This window comes from Lygodium microphyllum, chromosome 28 (genome assembly GCF_053477565.2).
Source record: "Lygodium microphyllum isolate KBCC chromosome 28, Lygodium_microphyllum_v1.1.10, whole genome shotgun sequence".
Classification (NCBI taxonomy): Eukaryota; Viridiplantae; Streptophyta; class Polypodiopsida; order Schizaeales; family Lygodiaceae; genus Lygodium; species Lygodium microphyllum.
The window spans coordinates 122,623,824-122,645,791 of record NC_141162.1 but is presented as its reverse complement, the minus strand read 5'-3'; the positions used below and the strand labels follow the sequence as shown (position 1 = coordinate 122,645,791).

The following is a 21,968-nucleotide window of genomic DNA, read 5'->3' as shown; positions in this document are numbered from 1 at the left end:
GTAATTGTGAACAAGTAATTTTCTATCCAAACCCCGGACAACCTCGATGGTGGTATGTTATACCTTCAGCTCCCCGAAGTGCGAGAGTATATGATCAAAGTAATGTTCCGAGTATAGATGAGGACAATATGCAAATAGAGGGGTCCATATTGTAAGGGGTGGAGGCCACCGAAAGCTTGGAGCATATAGAGGAGCCAGCATCGGGTAACAATGATGAAAATATAGGAGTCCAAGAATTCTTTGAGAACGAGGTGGACTCATCCTTTTGTGGTGACATGTCTATCGACCTTTAAGTATATGCGGAGTTGTGTCAAGAGATTGACATGGGACCATAGGATACTTCATACTTGGAGCATCCACCTACTCAATTCATTGACGAATCGCTTATAAGGGTACATAAGATATGCATTTTAAGTAAGATCATTTTTTAAAGATTTATATTACCGTGTTTTGTATGATTTATATTGATTATGCTAACATCATTTTTTATCTGTGTAAGTGATCTTTATGGATATTTAGATCATCAGGATGAGTCGAGGGATGAGCAATGAGAAGCTACAGGAGGTCTTCACGCGTATGTCTCCAGATCAGATGGAGAGATTCAGAGACATGGCGGACCAAGAGCTGTCTCAGACATCGTCAGGTCGCTCTATTAGATCTACTTCGGCACGATCTGATGCTTCAGTTTCTAGTAGACGAGGTTGACGCTCCAGACTTGGGCCAGATGGAAGGAGTGGTTCAAGGGGATGTTGCTGCAAAGATCCAGATGCAGTGAGCCTGTGGTCGGCTCGGGATACAGGTGCTACTCCTCGCGCTCATGGCGGTTCGAGAGAGCGTGGCTCAAGTGGTTGCTGTGGAGGCACGGACGCAATGTCTCCGGCTCGTTATTTTGCTGGAGTTGCATCACCTCCGGGATTTGTCACACCAGTGGGGACGTCTACTCCACTCACTCCGGCTTTTGCTTAGCCGTCCGCAGGTGGCATCCCTATGGGTGCTACTCCGATAGATACAACCCCGGTAGGTACACCAGATGTACAGGGGTCTCTTGGATATGCCCAGGAGCATGATCGCAGGCGAGAGATGACCCATCTTAGGCATACCCCTACCTTGTAGATGATAGGTCAGGAGCCATCATCATGAATGATGAGGGGAGGAGGGTGATGGCTCTCATGAGAGAGTTGTGCCAACAAGTTTTTCGGCACAATGTCTTAGATCATTGGAAGAACATACCGGAGGGGAGCAAGGACTACATATTAGCATCCTTGCATGAGGAGTTTCCGGTACTAGCCACAGCGGATAGGTTTTCTACGGGCTGGATGATGGAGTGCATGCGTGCATATATGTCACACAAATAATCGGACGCACGCAAGGCACTCAAGAGTGGGGCTTCAAAGCCCGAGTAGCTAGACGCGGACGACTGGCGCCGACTCAGAGAGGAGGCTACAGATTCTCCAGGACATTGGAGACAGTAGCGCGAGGCGGCGAGGGTACGACTAGAGGCCAGAGTGGTCCATCATCTTGGGAGTGGTGGCCACAGGACATATCTGGAGGACTTTGTAAGTTTTTCTTTTATTTTGCTTGCTTATTTCTTTACAATATCCTTTGTACTGACAATCGTGTTTCTAACAGTCATATATTTTTTTCTTTGCAGCACTCCATTACAAATCGCGATCCCACTGGCCTTGAGACTCGATATGCAGAGAGGCATAGTCTCACTGCATTGATCGACCGATTGTATGGACGTGGCGGCCCTATAAGTCACTCATCTTTCTTGTCCGTAGTTACCATGTTTAATTAGAATGCATTATTGTATGGTGGATTGATGTGTAGTTGTTTCTTTTTTTGCAAAGTCCGTTCGATGCTCCTTTGCGGGCAGGACGAGGTTTGGGATGGCGATGATCTATAGCTCACCCTTGGATCCCTGGAGCTCACACACCCTTCTTTTTTGGTCACGTAATCAGTGTAGACATTTTCTATGTGGTAGTAGTATCTTGCCATGATTGTACCGGTCGCTTTTGTTATACGATCATGTATTTATTTCATGTATCAATGTTATGATTTAAGTATACTTTGTCTTTATTTATACGAGCATTGTACACATTTTTGAAACTATTTTGTATGGCCCAAATAAAACACATAGTGATATATGTGGCAGGGTAGCAAGCTACCCTGCCATTAATTTTTTTTTTCCCCTATTACCGTCGCTATTAGCATCACAAATTTACTGCACGTGTCACTATTAGCATCGCAAAATGCGTCGCAAAGCGTTGTTATCAACGTCGGTATCAGGGACACTGATACCGACGCTGATAATGATGCTAATACTGACTATTCTATGGCATTGCCAATAACGACGCTTTTTGCGACAACGGGGGAAATTTTCTTTATGAACATTTTCGTCGCTTTTAACGTCGATATAAGGCCTATATCTTGTAATGGTTGGAGGACAACAACGAACATAGAAGATTTTTACAAGTGTAAAGGCAATGTTTCAGACTTTTTTTTTAAAGATTGGGGAAAGTAACCCCACAAAGACAATTTTTAAGCAAAAAAATCGTTTGTAGAATAGCTGACTAACCATGGAAGACAATAGATGAGGTTCCCTTCATAATTAAGAGAGTGAATAAGCACCTGATCTCTCTCTATTTGTGGTCCTAGCAAGACCTAATAGAAACCTTTGCCCATAAACTTAAAAATACACCAAAGAACAATGAGTTTGAAAAGCCACCTATTGATGTTATAAAATTACAAGGAGAACTACAAGAAAATAAGAATATGATGACTCAATTTATTTTTGTGGATTTTCAACATTGTTTAATTGCTGCACAATTGTAACTTGTTATGTGTAGGCTTGCATGTGACATTGGTTGCTCATGCTAGTAGGGACTAATGTGATTTATGCTTGGTATAGTACAGTATTAGGTGAAGATGTTATTCTTTGCAGTGCTTATGGTATGCAAAGGATATTTATTTATTGGGTGCTCGAGTAGCACGAAATTATTATATTTTGAATGTACACTCTTTAGTGTGATGGCTGTGCACAAGTGCTAGTGGATTATTTTAGGGCTAATTTATAAAAGCTTGGAATCATTATTGTATTATTAATCCTAATCTTGAAAAGATTAGTATTAATATTTTTAAATATTATCTTTAGGAAAGATAATTTACTTTGAGCAAAGAACTGGGAAAGAAGAACCGTGTAAGGAAGAGAAATGTATGGGCCTATTTTGGGATGTCTTTTGTATTTTGACCACTAAGGGAATGAAATCAAAATAAATACTACATGGAGAATGTGCTCACACATGCATAGGGATAAAATTATACCCAATTAGTCTTCATATATCTTGTCTCTCAACTCTACTCTCTTGCAATGAGTAGTTTTCTCAATCTCAACATAGATTAAACCAAGATTGAAGAAATTTTGAGAAGTAATTGTCTTGAAGTAATAGTCACAGTCTTGTAGCAATGTGTGTCCAACAAATAAAGAAGGATGTGAGGGAGCTCTCTCTCTCTCTCTCTCTCTCTCTCTCTCTCTCTCTCTCTCTCTCTCTCAATTAGTGGTTTTCTCAATGTCAACATAGGTTAAACCAAAATTGAAGAAAATTTGAGAAGTAATTGTCTTGAAGTAATAGTCACAGTCTTGTAGCAATGTGTGTCCAACAAATAAAGAAGGATGCAAGGGAGTTCGTTCTCTCTCTCTTTCTCTCTCACATGCATAGGGGCAAAATTATACCCAATTAGTCTTCATGCATCTTGTCTCTCAACTCTACTCTCTTGCAATGAGTAGTTTTCTCCATCTCAACATAGGTTGAACCAAGATTGAAGAAAATTTGAGAAATAATTGTCTTGAAGTAATAGTCACAGTCTTGTAGCAATGTGTGTCCAATAGATAAAGAAGGATGCAAGGGAGTCCTCTCTCTCTCTCTCTCTCTCTCTCAAAATTAGTGGTTTTCTCAATCTCAACATAGGTGTAACCAAAATTGAAGAAAGCTTGAGAAGTAATTGTCTTGAAGTAATAATCATAGTCTTGTAGCAATGTATCTCCAACAAATAAAGAAGGATGCAAGGGAGTTCATTCTCTCTCTCTCTCTCTCTCTCTCTCTCTCTCTCTCAAAACCAGCATTGGAGAGAGAGAGAGAGAGAGAGAGAGAGAGAGAGAGAGAGAGAGAGAGAGAGAGAGAGAGAGAGAGAGAGAGAGAGAGAGAGAGAGAGAGAGTGTGTGTGTGTGTGTGTGTTCTAAATGTGGCCGAGACTTATGCCAAGATGCCTTAAAATCATAACCAGCTCTTTGTTAGAGAGAGAGAGAGAGAGAGAGAGAGAGAGTGTGTGTGTGTGTGTGTTCTAAATGTGGCCGAGACTTATGCCAAGATGCCTTAAAATCATAACCAGCTCTTTGTTAGAGAGAGAGAGAGAGAGAGAGAGAGAGTGTGTGTGTGTGTGTGTGTGTATTCTAAATGTGGCTGAGACTTATGCCAAGATGCCTTAAAATCATAACCAGCATTGGAGAGAGAGAGAGGTGTTCTAAACATGGCTGGGAATTATGCCAAGATGCCTTAAAATTATAACCTACATTCCAATTCTAAATCTACGAGGACTCAACTTGAATTTTTTTAGGAAACTCTTCCACTAACCATTGTACCCCCATGAGAGAGAGAGAGAGAGAGAGAGAGAGAGAGAGAGAGAGAGAGAGAGAGGGTGTGTGTGTGTGTGTGTGTGTGTGTGTGTGTGAGTGTGTGTGTGTGTGTGGGCAAGTGAGAGGATATTGGAAAAAAGAAAATCAAGGAAAAATAATGCTTAAAAATATCAAAAAGAGAAGAGATGATAAAAAGACTCATATGGAATTGAAATTTTCTATAACCATCAAGCATTATGATTGTGTGTGATAGGCGAATTGCAATGCTAACAAATATATTAAGAGATTAAAAAACTAGAGCTATACTCACAGAAAATATTTTTCTCAACTAGTTTTGATATTCAAAATCCGTATTATATAAATTAATGCTAGCTTTCTATAACCATCAAGGATTATGTTTCAGTGTCCTTATAAGCAAATTGCAATGCAAACCTAATATATTTAGAAATCATCAAAGAATTGGAGCAATGCTTATGAAAAACAATTTTCTGAACCGATTGTGATATTTGAGATCTATAAACAACGCTAGCTCTTAACTAAAATACTCAAAAAACTCACCGTAATTCTCAAGGATATGACAAAATTGCAATAGATATTTTAGAGTTCTAGCAAGTACAAACACACATATTTTAGAGTTCTAGCAAGTACAAAATTTCAAGGATATTTTAGAGTTCTAGCAATTTAGAGTTGTAGGAATTGTTGCATGTTTTCAAGGTGAGAACTAGCCACATAGTTTATGACAAGCATATCTATGGTTCCATATAGAAGACAAAAAGGTGAGAACGGGACAACCCTTGACAAAATTTGATCTTTATGATTGATGAAAGACATTATTGGGGTAAGGGAGCCAATTGCGAAACGGATGCCAAAAAGCAAACACTTTGCGACGACTAGTGATGTCACAAATAAGAAAGAATATATTGAGAATCTTACCTTAGGTGTCACTCAATGATTTGCCAAAAAGTATTACATTATTAGCTCCTAAGTATTGCTTTATCTCTCAAAATTGTATTTTTAAAATTATATAAAATATTTTTAAAATAAAAAAATTCAATATCGAACTAGCTAAATTCCTCTCGATATCACATACAAGCTTATATATTCAAATCTAAAAAAAACTGCAAAATATAAAATGTCCTCGAAAAATATATCTTTTTTCTTAGGTGTTCTATAGTTGGCCCCCTTACCCTATACAAGGCCCCCAAGACACGTGGAGCAGCTGTAGACGCAGCAGTAGACTTGTCACTATTTCATGATTGGTATGTAAAATTTTTCCAGCCCACGATGAATCGGACTGAATATGCATGCTGCTTTGTATTAATTCATGATCATGATGAAGAACGCCATTGCCTTGTACTATTTCATGGTGACGCACTGTTGCTTGATGCACTGTTGCCTGATGGCTCATGGTGAGGTTCTTATTTGATCACTTAGACAGGACAGCTCAACCCAGGAAGGGGCTCATTGGTAGGTTATTGTCACGACGATTCACGAAGAAGGAGATCATTGGATCTTGCATTTGATCTTTTAGACAGAGCAGCTGAATCCAGGAAGGAGCTGCTTTGTGGAAGTTCTTCATATTCACTGCTTGTTCAGAGACCAGAGGCTTTGATCAAACCTCCAAGCCCATCAGAATCATGGATGAAGTGGGTTTAAATGATTATGAGACTGCAGAGGCTTTCATTGAGCATGAGAATGCAGAGGCTTTTACTGATCATGAGACTGCATTGCAAGGACAAGTGCGCCTTCAGCCACAACACACTTGTTTGAATGGCAACATGCAAGAGAAGACATCTGCATCCTCGATATCGCATGGGAAAGGCAATGCTGATAAGGGGAGCTTGCCATTCCACAAGCTCTTCACCTTTGCAGACGGCCTAGACTGGTTTCTTATGGTGGTTGGAGGCACTGCGTCAGCCATCCACGGGGCTGCCATTCCCGTGTTTTTCATCTTCTTGGCACAGTTAATCCATTCCATCGGGAGCTTTGTGATTGCATCGGATTCCCAACGATCTAACCTGGTGCATCAGGTGGCCAAGGTACCTGCTAATCCTGCACAGTTTTTCTCTGGATTTCAGTCTGTTCATGCTTTGTTTTTTTCATCTGCAAACTCCTGGATAGTGCTTGGATAGAAGGCTTCAATCAGGACAAGGCTTATTGATTGATGTATAACATCGATTAGCACAATGCTTCATCAGAGCGAGGCTTCTTAATTAATACAGGGGCTCAATTCCTAGGAAGTGCAAACGTTTTGTGTAAAAACTTACAGAACAAGTACATGCCCACAAACAACCATGCATTCGTCTTATGCACTGTTGAAAACTTGTCCTCTCTCTGCTGCGACAACATAACTTGTTGCCTGTTGATTTTTGTTTTCCAAGGATGCTATCTACTTCATCTATCTGAGTCTCGTGTGCCTGGTCAGCGGCTGGATTGGTAAGTTTCTCCACCTTTAGTTCTGAAACTCCATTTTGTGCTTTCAGCATAGAGGCCCAGGTAGGTGAATGGTGATGCAAGGAATATGTCCTAACATTGATTGTTTCAACACAACAGTTTTCCTTCTACAAGTTTGATATTCAGTTTTAATTACATTAATGCAGTTCCAGCTACTTCCATTAGAATTTGGACTTTTGTATCAGTTTCCTTGCATTATAATTTATGTTGCAGAGGTCTCTTTTTGGGTTTATACTGGAGAAAAGCAGACAGCAAAGATGAGGATGGAGTATCTGAGGGCATTGATCAACCAAGATGTAGGCTTCTTTGACACTGAGACAAGCGTGGGTGAAGTGGTGACTGGAATTTCAACCGACACTGCCCTTGTGCAGGAGGCTATTGGTTCAAAGGTTATTCCCTGTAGCTTGACAACTTTTGGTCACTTCTCGGTTTGTTTGTTACATATTGATGGGTCTTTGAGGAAACAATCTTTATTGACAACATACAGTGGGATAGTCTAGATGATCAATGGCAGAAAATCTTTGTGTATGTGTTGATCCTGTTTAGATTATAGTAATATTGGATTACTGTTTTGAGAGAGAAACAAAGAATGAAAGGAATTCTTACTCATGTCCAGTTAAATCCTCAAAGTTGTATGGGATAAATCATTATATTTACAATCGGATTTTGAGTTTGTTCATAGGCACATGTAAAGTGGAATGACAATGTCTAAACTGTAAGGCTAGATACATACAGTTATTACAATTGTGAAGAGACCCATGGTTTACAGAGGTTCATTGTGGCGTGCCCTTCTCGGTAGAACACTTTTCCTGTTTGTTTTTTGGCTTGATCTTGGCTGATTCACTCTTCTTTTCCTTGAGTTAAGAGGGAGGGAAGGAGGGAGGGAAGGAGACCAATGCGTCTATTTATCAGACAGGGAGTTTAATACACTACATTGCACAATGTATTTCTGGTTATGCTATTGGATTTGTCACTCTTTGGAGGCTCACCCTCGTAACACTTTCTATGATGCCACTACTGATTCCGGTTGGAGGTGCTTGTGCATACAGTATAATTGTACTAACCAATAAAGGCCAAGAATCGTATGTAAGGGCTGCAGATATTGCCCAAGAGGTAAGTTAAACAAAGTTGTTTTTTGCCATAATTCATCAAGAATGCAAGCTATGTGCAATGTTCCAGTGCCATGCTGTCAATGACAGGAGTAATGGTCCAATGTACTCATCTGCAGGTGATTGCTCAAATTCGAACAGTGTTTGCATTTGGGGGTGAGGAAAAAGCTTCTATGGCATATGCAAAGGCTCTCCTATACACTCAGAAGCTTGGAATAAGAAGCAGTCTAGTGAAGGGGTTAAGCTTTGGGCTACTTCATGCATTGGGGTTTTGCCAATTTGCATTCTTACTATGGTATGCAGGTAGTCTAGTTCAAAATCAGACAGCCAATGGTGCTCAAGCCTTCACCACAATTATGAATGTGATTGCAAGCTCACTGTAAGTGCCACATAATCATATTTTGGAATTTAGCAGATAATACAATTGCCCTGACTGGGCCCTAAATTAGATTAGATACACTCACAAGGGGCTTGCTAATCATGCCTTCAACTCATTTCTCCCTGTGGCAATGCTCATCTGCTTGCCAGGTCACTTACCCTGTTGAAAACATTATGCTGATATTGTTGCTCTATAACATTCTCTGTGTAATGCTAGTGCTGAAAATATTAGTCTATTTTGATGTTCCATAACATTCCCTTGTGCAGTGCCATTGGGCAAGCAGCCCCGGACATAATAGCAATAAGCAAGGCAAAAGCTTCAGGCTACACAATAATGAAGATGATAAAAAACAAGCCTGTAATTGGATTTTTAAGAGAAGATGGTGTTACGCTAGCCAAAGTAGAAGGCCACATTGAGCTGGTTGGAATATGTTTTAGCTACCCCTCCCGGCCTGATGTCGACATTTTCCAGGATTTCTCTCTCTCAATTCCAGCTGCGAAGGTGGTTGCAATTGTAGGCAGTAGTGGCTCAGGGAAAAGCACAGTCATCTCTCTCATTGAACGGTTTTATGATCCAATATCAGGTTAAGATTAGTATACAGTTAGCATAGCGTGGAGAGGTTCTGATGAAATTGATAAGCTAGTAGTTTTTAAATGTGCCTTGGCACTGGTCTACCTTTTAATATTTTGTTTTCTTCTTTGAAAATTTGTGATGCTTTTCTGTTGACACAGCTTGTGCTGAAAAAGTTAATGTTCTTTCAAAATGCTAGGGGAAGTCAGCTTGGATGGACATAACATAAAGTCTTTGCAGCTGAACTGGCTCAGGTTACAGATGGGTCTTGTTAACCAAGAGTCAGCCCTCTTTGGCACTACTATATGTGAGAACATTTTGTATGGGTCAGATGGAAATGCTTCTATGGATGAATTAGTGAAGGCAGCATCAGTAGCTTTTGCTCATGATTTCATTAGTGCTCTACCAAAAGGCTATGATACAGAGGTAATTTCCCTTTTCTTGGTTGTTTCAGCTTGGAGTTTATCCGACTACTTTAAGAGCATTCCATCACTCAAGCTGGCTATGCATCTCACAGTTGTGAGATTCATCAGCACTTTCTGGTTTCTATGTACAGACATCATACATTAATGTCAAAGACTACAACAGGAAGGGTTCAATGCCATTTCAGTAACCCATTATAAACTTGTGAATAGCAGACTTGGAAAACCTCAGAGTGAGACTACCATGCTGTTTGAATAACTCTGACTACTTGAATCCAAAATGGCATCTTTTCTTGTTAAAGACCCCATCTGCCCCAAAAGCATATAGCTGTCAAACTACTTAGTGTTGAATACCTCACCATGCATGCACAAATGCCAATGCAGAAGTCACACACACATGGTTCCCTGAGTTTCAGATGCATCCATTATTTTTCTCATAGGCAGATTTTGCCTCTTGTGGGTGGTATCCAACTTTCTTTATTTCTTTCCCTCTCTCTACGAATTCCTTTATGGTGGTGGAATTGTTAGTGCAAGTAATTATTAATTTTCCACCGTGAATCATAATTTGGAATTGAGGGGTATGCCTTAAGGCATCTTGGGGATGTCCATACCAAGTAAATCCTCTTCTCAACTTTTCAGCTCTTTAAAGTTTGAGTTCCCATTTAGTAATATTTTGGTTGTACATCTCTGAGTTGTACTACAGTCTACATGCCCCCTTCTCTGTGTGTCCTACATATTTTCAAGTTGTGCTGACAGCATTCTTATGTGGTTAAGCTGCATTTCTGCCATGTGAATTAGGACACAATCACAATATGTAAATAGCTTTTGAAAACTCACTTCAACTTTGCACTTCTGAATATGAAATACCACTCTTTGGATTTTATTTAAACATGCTGATAGGTTGGAGAGAGGGGTGTTCAACTGTCCGGAGGGCAAAAGCAAAGAATAGCAATTGCCAGGGCTATGATGAGAAAGCCATCAATTCTTCTCTTGGATGAAGCCACAAATGCCTTGGATGCAGAATCGGAGAAGACTGTCCAGCATGCACTCAACCAAATCATGGTTGGACGGACCACTGTTATTGTGGCTCATCGTTTATCAACAGTTCAGAGTGCAGACCTGATAGCTGTAGTTCAGAATGGAAGAGTTGCAGAGGTTGGCACTCATGGGGAACTGATGGCTAAGCTTGGAGCATATGCTTCTCTCATCAGGCTGCAAAAGGATGGGGTTGCTATGCAAGGTGAAGAAGGGGAAGAAGCACCCAACCTATCCAGGCCAGTACTTTTAACCAAAAGCATGTGTACTGTTAGTCCATGTTCTCCCTTTCACAAGTTTTGAAATGGGTGACTCATGTTTTCCAGATATTCTGGGGGCTCTTCTCATTCTTTTATTGAAAGAAGTTTGAGCAATCGCTCAACTGTTGAGTTAGCTAAGGGGCCATGCATGGAGATGAAAGAAAATGGTGTTGGCTCTGGAACACGACCTTCAATAAGGAGGGTACTGAAGATAAGTGCTTTTAATTGGCCTTATGGAGCCCTTGGTGCAATTGGAGCCCTTAGTTCTGGAGCCCAGTTACCTTTGTTTGCCCTCATAATTAGCCAAGCGCTGGAGTATTTTTACTCGCCGAGTCCTACTTACATGAGACATGGACTGATGAAGGTTTCGGTTCTATGTACGGGAGCTGCTGTGCTTGTTCTGCTGTCATATGTCTTGGAGTTCTACTTTTCAGGAGTTGCAGGCGAAGGCATCACTACTCAAATGCGAACTAAGATGTTCTCCAGTATGTTGTTTCTTTCTTTTTGAAAAGTCTGCAGTCTTACTTTATCATTCTAATGCAGGCTGAAGAAATATGATGTGCTTTAAGGGCTGATATGAAACCATTTAAACCTTATTATGCTGTACTTTTTCATAAATTAGCATAAATTCTAATGATATGCCTCTGCTTTAACATGCCTGGATATTGCCAGCAATACTTTGTAATGAGATTGGCTGGTTCGACCAAAACAACAGTGCTCTCCTTGCCTCTCGTTTATCAAGAGATGCTCCTCTGGTGTGAGCCGTAGTTGTTGACCGAATCACAGCCTTTCTTCAGAATTTGGGGTTAATCATCACAGCATTTGCTATTGCATTTACTTTCCAATGGCAAGTGGCTGCTTTAATGGTTGCTACATATCCTGCTGTGTTGGCAGCATTTGTAGGTCAGGTAAGAACGTTACTAGCACTATGTGATGTGCTTGTATTGTTAAGTAGGTCCTTCTACAGAGATATTATTGAGCTCATGTTATTCATTTCTGCATATATGCTCCCCAACAGCTGCATGTGTTTAATAATCTCCAACTTGCTAGGCACAATTTGCAAAAGGTTATGGTGGTGACATTGGAAAGGCATATGCAAGAGCCAACATGGTGGCAGGTGAGGCCGTAAGCAATATCCGCACAGTGGCTGCTTTCTGTGCAGAAGACAAAGTAATGAGGCTGTTCTGCAAGGAGCTTGACAACACCCGCAAGCATTCCTTTATGCGTGCTCACATAGGAGGGCTTGGATTTGGTCTCTCTCAGTTTTGCCTTTTCTCCTCTTATGCTCTCACCCTCTGGTATGCCTCCACATTGGTAGGAAGTGGAAGCGCCAGTTTTGGGGACATAATGAAATGTTTCATCGTGCTTATAATCACTGCGTATGGGGTTGCTCAAGCATTCTCTTTGGCCCCAGATATATTAAGGGGCATGCACACATTGGAGGCTGTGTTTGATATCTTGGACAGGCGGACAGAGATTACTTCAGATGATCCAAATGGAGAAGAAGTGGGTCAAGTGAAAGGAGCCATTGAGTTGAGGCATATTGATTTCAGCTACCCAGCAAGACCTGATGTACAGATCTTCATGGACTTCAATTTGAAGATCAAAAGAGGGCATTGCCTTGCACTTGTAGGGGGAAGTGGTTCAGGGAAGAGCTCTGTAATTGCTCTAATACCGAGGTTTTATGACCCACAAGGCGGCCAAGTACTTGTAGATGGCAGGGATATAAGGCTTCTGAAGCTCAAACAGTTCAGGCAGCACATTGGTCTCGTGCAGCAGGAACCAGCATTGTTTAGCACTAGCATCTATGAGAACATCTGCTATGGGAAAGAAGGTGCAACAGAAGCTGAGGTTGAGGATGCTGCAAGTGCAGCAAATGCCCACACGTTTATAAGTGCATTGCCAGATGGGTACAGGACAGAGGTGGGAGAAAGAGGAGTGCAGCTGTCGGGTGGGCAGAAGCAGAGGGTAGCCATAGCCCGGGCAGTTCTGCGCAACCCAGCCATTTTGCTGCTAGATGAGGCTACTAGTGCCTTGGATGCAGAGTCAGAGAAGTTGGTGCAGGATGCGTTGGATAAGCTGATGGAGAGGAGGACCACCATTGTGGTGGCTCATCGCCTCACCACCATCCAAAATGCTGATTGTATTGCTGTTCTTCAAGCTGGACGCATTGCAGAACAGGGATCTCACAATGAGCTCCTTCAAAAGCAGGGTGCATACTTGCAGCTTCTCAACCTGTCACAGGATGATGGTAAGCTCACCTGACATAACAAGCAGCTATCACCCACCTAATACCATCTTAACTAGTGACTCGGGAGATTGTACAACTCAAGCTGATACCATAAAATGAGTCTGTTTAACCTAACCAATATCCCGAGTGAAGACCTCATTCTTGGTTGTGGGCATGGGCTCCTTACTTAATAAAGCAAGTCAGCATACATAGCACATGTAAAGCCTACCAAAATCCCATTCTCACCACAACTGGCACAACTAATTTTGAGCTAGAGCCTGGACAAATATTTGCAGTGCTTATGAACAAATATTTGCAGTGCTTATGCAAACATTAAGAAAGGCACCAGTCAAGTCTAATTTAAACAAAAAGGAAACAAACACTTGAATACCGGACGTCTGCAAAAACAACTCAGTAAATGAATGAATACATCATCCAATGCAGTCATCCTCCAGTAGTACTAGCCAATTTATCCATAACCTGAGCAAACATAACAGAGACGGAGGCATAGTCGTGGATCTGCACCTAACAAGGGTGCATGAGGATCATTGAGACATTGCATGTGGCTACAGTTGGGCAGTGCTAGATTTCGATTGCAGTCATTATAATTGTGCTTGATTGTGTGTGCTCGTACCAAGTTCAAACACCAAACAATTAACCATGCACCTTACATGTAGACATCACTTCTCAAAACGCTGGTTGCACAAACATTCATTCATAATGCGCATACATAAATATCAAGTCTGAACCTATACAGGCCTCTCTCAATTCGCTGCAAGCTCAACAAGTCTACTAATAATACACTCTAGACTGTTGTAATGAGATGTGGACCACACCCTGGCATCTGTGAAATGCTGTTTCTGGGCTGTTCTTCTGGGCATTGTTGCTATAGAAGTGCATTCGAAGGCCACTTTACAATGAGCTACACGCATCATATGCACACAATCTAGGACTGTCATTTCACTGTGCTTCTGACACAACGTTTAAGACCAGATTATGCCTTTACAACACATCCACTGCCTCTTTCACTAGTCATCCTAAAACAAAATCCAGGTGTGGTACATATCTCTCAAGTTTCATGCACAACTTAAGAATTTCATGCAGTTGCTTTATTTTGGTTGCCATCCACACTAGGTCCATGTAGCTTAGTTCTTGCAAGTAGCAACACATTTGCAAGTTTCTCCTTTGCCTTTGCATTTCTTCTCATCTCTTCTAGTCTATTAGTACAAAAAGATGTAAAACCATTTGGAAGCATCAGGTAGTTTGATGCCCTCTATGTCACCTTTCTCTAGCTCTCCTTGCAGCAACTAGCCATCAGTATATGTGACAAACAAAAGGGGGGAGAGGGGAAAACCCTGTCTAATTATAGACATCCTAAGAATGAAAGGCGTAGTAACGGATCCATTAATGACAACCCTGGCAGCTCTAGCATTACCAAGAATGTAGTAAAACATTCTACTAAAACCCATGTCAAAACTAAAGGCCCCCACTCTAATTTAGTCAATTATCATAGTTAAGAGGATAATAAAGGGTGGTATAGTCACACGTAGCCCTCCTCATGCACCTCTCTGCATGGGAGCTGGCGAGAGCAATAGTGGACTGAGCCAGCGAGGGAGAGGAGGATGGGCCAGTGGATGAGAGCGTTGAAGATGATGAGGAGTTGATAGTGAATCGAATGATTTAGCAGCTGCAGAGTCGGCCGAGGCATGACGAGTGCATGATCAATCCAATAACTGATCTTCTGAGGAAGTCGAGCTGCATCTTCTGACGAGTGCATGGCAGTTGGTATCAGAGTTACTTGCTGAGATTTCACGAAGGAGCATGGAAGACAAGTCTGAAGGAATATCTAAGCGTGTGATTCTTGATGCTACGAAGGTTGCTGCAAAGGTGCTTAGGTTTAACAAAGAAAAGCAATCGAGGAAAGTCGAATGATGGAGGGGATTGGCAATAGTTTAGGAATGCAAAGGAGAAGGGAAAACAAAGGACATTTACTCTAGAAAGCACTTACGAAAGACCACCCCAAATGCATAATTCTTGAAGTAAGGTGGCCATACCTAAGGCCATTAGAGGTAAGGTGAACGTTCATCAGCCTTAACAAGATTCCACTAGAGCAATTGGAACAAGAATACCCAAAACTAGATGCTAAGCTGAGGATGGATACAAGCTATGATGATGCCTATCACAATGGCTAGTTTTTGGCTCAAATCAACATGGACAAGCTAGGTTTGCATGATGGTGACATGCAGAACATGGAAAATGGCAATAAATTAGGATTTGAGAATATAGACAAGGATAAGACACAGCCTAATGAAAATGCAGCAGCACACTAAGTTGGCCTTAATAAACATCAAGGAACTCAATGCAAATGTTAAAAGATCTCTTTTTTGGAATTGGGTATACTCTAACAAGTTTGGTGGGATCCTTGTGTATGAACACAAGCTTTGTAGTTGGAGTGGCTCAATCTTTATGTATAGAGACTAGGCATGCAACATGGGTGGATCCCTCGATGTAGACTCAAGGCGTACTGCAATAATAATCAAAAGGTATAGGAACCCAAAGTAAAAATTCAATGCAAAGTATGGGAGGGTGCTCCAAGTGGCCATGGGGTTGGGGAAAAAGGCACCATTGATATCATCAATGTGTATGGGTATGAAAGGAGGCTGAAGAAGAGATCATGGGAATCACTAGCCTCATTTCTCTCAAGCCTTACAATATCTTCTCCCACACCAATAAGGTTGATTTTTTCAAAATATTTTTCTCTCAAGCCTTGCAATATCTTCTCCCACATGGAGTAAACAAAGGCCAATAAGGTTGAATTTTTTAAAATGTTTTTCAACATTTTGAATCTTTCTCTTCCATGTTTATAATCCCTTCCTACTACAATAAATAAATAAAAACACAAATGCAAGTGAATCAATACTCTCTTGATTTGCTCACTCTTCCTAATCGTGAATGGAAGCTCAATATCCATAGCCTCATCTAGTTGTGCAAGTCATCCTATTATCTAACTATATAATTTGCATGGGAGTAAGCCTAGTTCTTGAATAATATTACAAAGTAATAATGCAATGACAATAAATAACTGGAACACATTGTAGTTTTCCATTGTGGATGGTTGTGCACCGAAATTAATGTAATGTATTCCAAAAGGATGAATCTCTCGAAAATCTATCCGATCTATTGTACCTTTGCTAGACTTGACTCTTCTTTGCTATTTGCAATTAATACTCAAAGAGCTTAAGTTAATTGGACCCTACAAGTACGATTTCCTTTGGAGGGACAGAGCAAAGTATATAAATGGAAATTTTATCATGAAGAATAAGTAGGTTTATGACCAACATACTATTGAGATATTGGCAATCACACCTGGCTTAGCCTCTTTGTATGGAGCAATGTGGGCTCAAGATGCAGAATCCCATATGCACAGTGGTGGAAAGTGCAGCCTAGTCTATTCCTATAAAGCATTATACTTGCTCACTTTTTAAATGCAATGATATAGTACTTTTGTCCTTTCAACAAAGTGTCTGTGTCATTGTCAACACACAAGATTGTGTTTAAGAGTCCAAGTCTCAATCTTGAAACCTAATTCACTTGTGTGACATTTGGTCTTGATGTATGTTACCTCATGTGCTCACTCTTCCTCTTTCAACCTCCATAGCCATGCTCTAGATCCGACATTGTAACATGGTATCAGAGCTTAGTTGAGCACGGTCAGCTCCTCACTGTGCTTCTGCAGCTCCTAGTCACTTCTGCCTAGCTTGGTATCAGCTCAAGTCTTCATTTCATACTCCAGCTTCACCTTCACCTTCACTGGAGCTTTCATGGCTGCCATGGATAGCAGTACCCTGTCTACTTGCAGCACCTAGATCTCTCTCCATAGTCAATATCTCCACACGATTTATTTTGGAGATCTTTCCCTCTACTCAAGTGCACCATTTTATCACATTATAGTATGACATTGCTGATCTATATGCCCAGCATTGCAGAAATTTGAGATCGCTGCCCTGTTTGCACTTGTTGTTGTTCGTACACCTAGCGCGCTGCGTGCAAGCCGCAGTTTGTTCTAGGATCATATTGCTTTGGAAGCCCATTATCTAAGCTTCATTTCCATTAAAAAACTTCTGGAAATGATTGAGTATAGAGCACACACAGAGAGAAAAACTAGGGCCTTGTCCTGCAAACCCTAATCTGCCATAGCCATTTCAACTTCAAGCTTCTCTTCTACTTCATTTTCTCTCTCTTGCCACTCAAACCAAACCTCTGCCACTCTGATCCCCTAAGAATTGAATTTTCTAGCAAGCATTTCCCATCAAATCAGCAAGGAGAGGAGAAATCCAAGCATCAAATTCTCAACATCAAGTGCTTGAAAGGATAGTATCTATTGATACTTATCAAGTGCTATTTAACACTATATTTCTTGTGTCTCTTGACACAATTAAATCTTCTGCTGCTCAAATCTAAGAGTTTTTGGTGTTGATTTTCTACTCCAACATGGGAAAGACTCTCCAACTGTTCGGTTCAAAGGGGCCGGGTTTCACACTTGGCAAACCGACATCAAGCTCATCCTAATGAAGAAGGATCTTTGGTCCATTACCAATAGCAAAGAGAAGAAGCCTCAAGATTCTGACCTTTCAACTACTTGGGAAAAGAATGATGACAAAGCACAGGCCATCATTAAGCTGGAATTGGATGACAGCTACATCCACCATGTGGATACCTATGAAACCTCTAATGATACATGGAAGAGATTAGATACTTTGTTTGGTGCGCAATCAAAGTCATCTAAGTATGGATTACTGATTGAATTCTTCAAGCTAGATATGAAACATAACACATATCTTGCAACTCATTTAAACTACATGGAAAGTCTCTTAACTCAACTTGCAAGAATTGATCTCAAGATGGATGAAGATATTTGTATTGGTGTGTTGTTAAAAAGCCTACCTCTTGACTATAATAATGTGTCAACTACATTGATCAACATGCCTAGTCCTAAACTAGTTGACATTAAGGCCTCCTTGATAGAAGAAGAAAAGAAGGCAAAATCCAAAGAAGAACCAAGCACCTCTAAAGATGAACAAATGTTATATGTCAATTACAGGTACAAGGGCAAGAAAGATCAACTGGTATGTGACTTGTGCAAAAGGATTGGGCACACAGAGAAATTCTGTCATGCTAGGAAGACGTCTCAAAAGGCCTATCTAGTTATTGTTAAAGAAGAAGAAGACCACTAGGAGAAGGACAAACATCATCAGTCCTTCTACTTTGATAAACTTTTTTAGACTTGTATTGCCTAGCCTAATGCTTCTGACATAAGCTTGTAAACTCCTCATGTAACCTTGTACTACACCCTCTGTACACTTTGTGAGGCCCCTGTTACAACCTCTAGATGTCCATCATCTCTTTAATACCCACACATAGCCATTTCTATGACAGCCTTTGGTGTTTACCATATTTGTGGTGTGCCCACATTTTGCACGTGGTTGCTTATTAAAGCCTCTACACACTTTATACTTCTCTAGTTGTGATTGAGGAGGGTTGTTGAGATATTGGCAATCACACCTGGCTTAGCCTCTTTGTATGGAGCAGTGTGGGCTCAGGCTGTAGAATCCTATATGCACAGTGGTGGAAAGTGCAGCCTAGTCTATTCCTATAAAGCATTGTACTTGCTCTCTTTTTTAATGCAATGATATAGCACTTTTGTCCTTTTAGCAGTGTCTGTGTCATTGTCAACACATAAGATTGTGTTTAAAATTCTAAGTCTCAATCTTGGAACCTAATTCACTTGTGTGACATTTGGTCTTGATGTCTATTACTGCATGAGCTCACTCTTCCTCTTTCAACTTCCATAGCCATGCTCTAGATCCGACATTGTAACACATACCACTATTATTCTACATGATAAAATTGCTCTCATATGTCAAGCCAAATCCAATAAGAGTACCCTCATTCTCATGAGTTTGTATGGACTCTTGAAAACCAAGACTAATTTACCTACTTTTGTAACAAAAAAAGCATTATGAAATACACTACTGAAATCTTTTATTTATCCAAGATGAATAAATGTATATTTACCTCTTCTAATGAATATACTATAGTCTTATAGGGTATGGTCATGCCTATAATCAATTTATAATGAATATACTACGGTCTTATAGGGTACGATCATGCCTATAATCAATTTATAATGGTATTCAAAACAATGTACCAAACTACTTGTCAATTCTTGGGCATTAAATCCCATGAAACTATGATGATGGTTCTTGAGAATCTATCAAATCTACATCATACTACAATTCAATGCATTCCTTGCAAGAAACGTCATGGAGAAATATCTCGTCATTTCTTTGTAGTTAATGCCGCACTATATCAAAATTCAACACATTGGTCGTCATCACAAGAAATATCATGGAGAATATCTTATAACTTCTTTCCTGTTAATCCCAACCAAGTTGGAAACCTTCGACTCCATCTTAGGATAATCTGATGGATGGAAGAATTGAAGCTAGACTGTTGCTTTCCACTTAAAGGACAATGGACTAATGATAATGTAACAATTGATGGAGAGATAATAACCTTACTTCAAGTGTACAATCAATTCATTTGAGTTATAACCCCTCAATCATATTATGGTATATGGGAGACATACACCAAGTAGATATGCCATGATGGGATGACCCTCCTCTTCCTATGACTTATAAAACCTTGAATAAGGGAGAAACCTCCTCCTTTTGTACTAATGCTACTCCATGAAGTCTATAATTGAAATTCTATTATATTTAGATATCCCTAGTTTTTGACATAATGAAAGTTATATTATCTTACAACTATTGTGTTGTGTAAGGGAGGAAGATCGGATATTCTTGAGTAATTGATTTATGAAATAATTGACTGGTGTTAACTAGAATCACCAAGGCTTGCAAGTGAATCACACTTAAGAGGAGCTCCAAGGAAAAGAAATTCCTTTTGAAGTAAACACTACCACCAAAATTTTACAAATAATGATCTAAGGTTGAGCAAGATGCAAAATCCTGTATCGAAGCCATAGATGATTTTTTCAAGACTGTCAATGTTACCATAGCAAATCAATCCAAGACTGCGCAACTTCAACTCATTGGCAAAGTTGAGCTCTAGCGGAAACAATGGTGCCATAATAGAGTTACTAAAGCTTCCCAAACATGGAAGCAAGTCAATGAAGTGATAAAAGGATGATATTTACCCCCTTCCTTTGAATCCATCAAGATGAATGAATTCCACAAGCTTTGTCAATTATATTTAACATCAGAAGGGTACTAGTCAAAGTTTGTAAGACTTCACAAGTATGCACCACCAATTATGGTAATTCAGCACATCACGAGTGTCTACCAAGGATTAAATCCACCTTTAAGCATTGGTCTTGAATCAATGAGTTCACTAACCCTCAAAGATGCCATTATGCAAGAAAAGCCCATAGCTAAGGAGATTTCTTAAAATTGATAGAGAAACAATGTTGTGAATAATAACTATAAAAGGAACTATTAAAACTATGGGTTGAATAGGGCAATGCTAGAGGAAATAGATGGCCTAATGTTCTTATTCAGAAAGCTAAATAATAAATGAAAGGTAGAGCTTGACTGGAAGCACACAAGTGAAATCAAGAGCAAAGAAAGAGCTATGATGGATGGAACAAGAAAGTAAGAGAGAGAGACATTGTATGTGAGAACTCCAATAATCACTATGTGTGACTGGCGTTCCCTTATTCAAATGACACTAAAAGAATAATGAATAAAGTGATAATGATGGGTGCCCACTACCTGTTGTGTATAGGCTTGCGAGGACTGTAAATGTAATGAATACATGAGTGGTTAGGCGCAAGCACCTTTATCGCCCAACAACCTCCCACTAAAAGGTGAATATACCCCTAGTGAGGAGAGAACAAGAAAAAAGTGACAAAGTACAAACGTACATAAAGTACAATAGGATGAGGAATAGATATCATATCATTCTATGCCCATCATCTTCCTAAGGAAAAATGTTCCGCTGAGAGACTTTTAGTGAGCAGATCTATATGATTCTCATGAGTCGAGATCTTGATAAGTTCAATAGACTTTTCCTCTACCACCTCCCTAATAAAGTGATAGTGCATTTCAATGTGCTTTGTCTTTGCATAGAAGATTTAATTATTGGCCAACTGAATGGCACTCATAGAATCCAAATGCGATGTAGGGACCATATCAATAATAGCAAGGTCTACAACTAGATGGCCTAACCAAAGAGCCTGTTTGCAAGTGGCCTCAGTGGCTATTACATACTTTGCCTTTGTATAGTAGATAGGGTTGTGCATTTTTGCACCCTATATATCCAAGAAATAGCACCTCCAACAAAGATGAAGACATAGCCAAAGGTAGACTTCCTACTATTTATATGTTTAGATTCATTGTATCCCACAACTCCTGTATCTTGGACATCATAATATATGCGCATATTTGTAGCACCCTTAAAAAATATTATGTTAGGATGAGTGGCTATCATGACATACATCAAATTGTCCATTGCAGATACATAAGGGATCCTAGCCATCTCAACCTTCTGCTCATCAGATTGTAGACATCCGCTTTGACTAAGCTTCACATAAGAAGGAAGTAAAGGACATCCAATAGGCTTAATATCCTACATATGAAATTGTTCAAGGACCTCTGGATGTACTCCCATAAGCACTCCCAGTAATCAACATATCATACACATAGAGTACCAAAATCATAAGGCTCATCGAGATGTGCAACCAAAGCCAAAATCAAGTGTAGGGTAGTCATCTTGATGAGAGAAGAGAAGACTTCATCAAAGTCAAAACCATGCTCTTGCTTAAAATCCTTAGCAACCAATCTAGCCTTATAGAC

At 40.2% G+C, this 21,968-nt stretch overlaps 1 pseudogene across 1 annotated transcript; it reads left to right on the top strand.

The window, feature by feature from the left end:
- Nucleotides 1–6,023: 6,023 nt before the first annotated feature.
- LOC148011937 (ABC transporter B family member 19-like) lies at nt 6,024–13,390 on the top strand (annotated as a pseudogene). The gene is made up of 11 exons (XR_015689369.1): nt 6,024–6,672; nt 7,015–7,069; nt 7,301–7,476; nt 8,000–8,200; nt 8,316–8,575; nt 8,842–9,158; nt 9,345–9,571; nt 10,468–10,841; nt 10,929–11,347; nt 11,535–11,770; nt 11,913–13,390. The product of XR_015689369.1 is annotated as an ABC transporter B family member 19-like (transcript).
- The last annotated feature ends 8,578 nt before the right edge of the window (nt 13,391–21,968 follow it).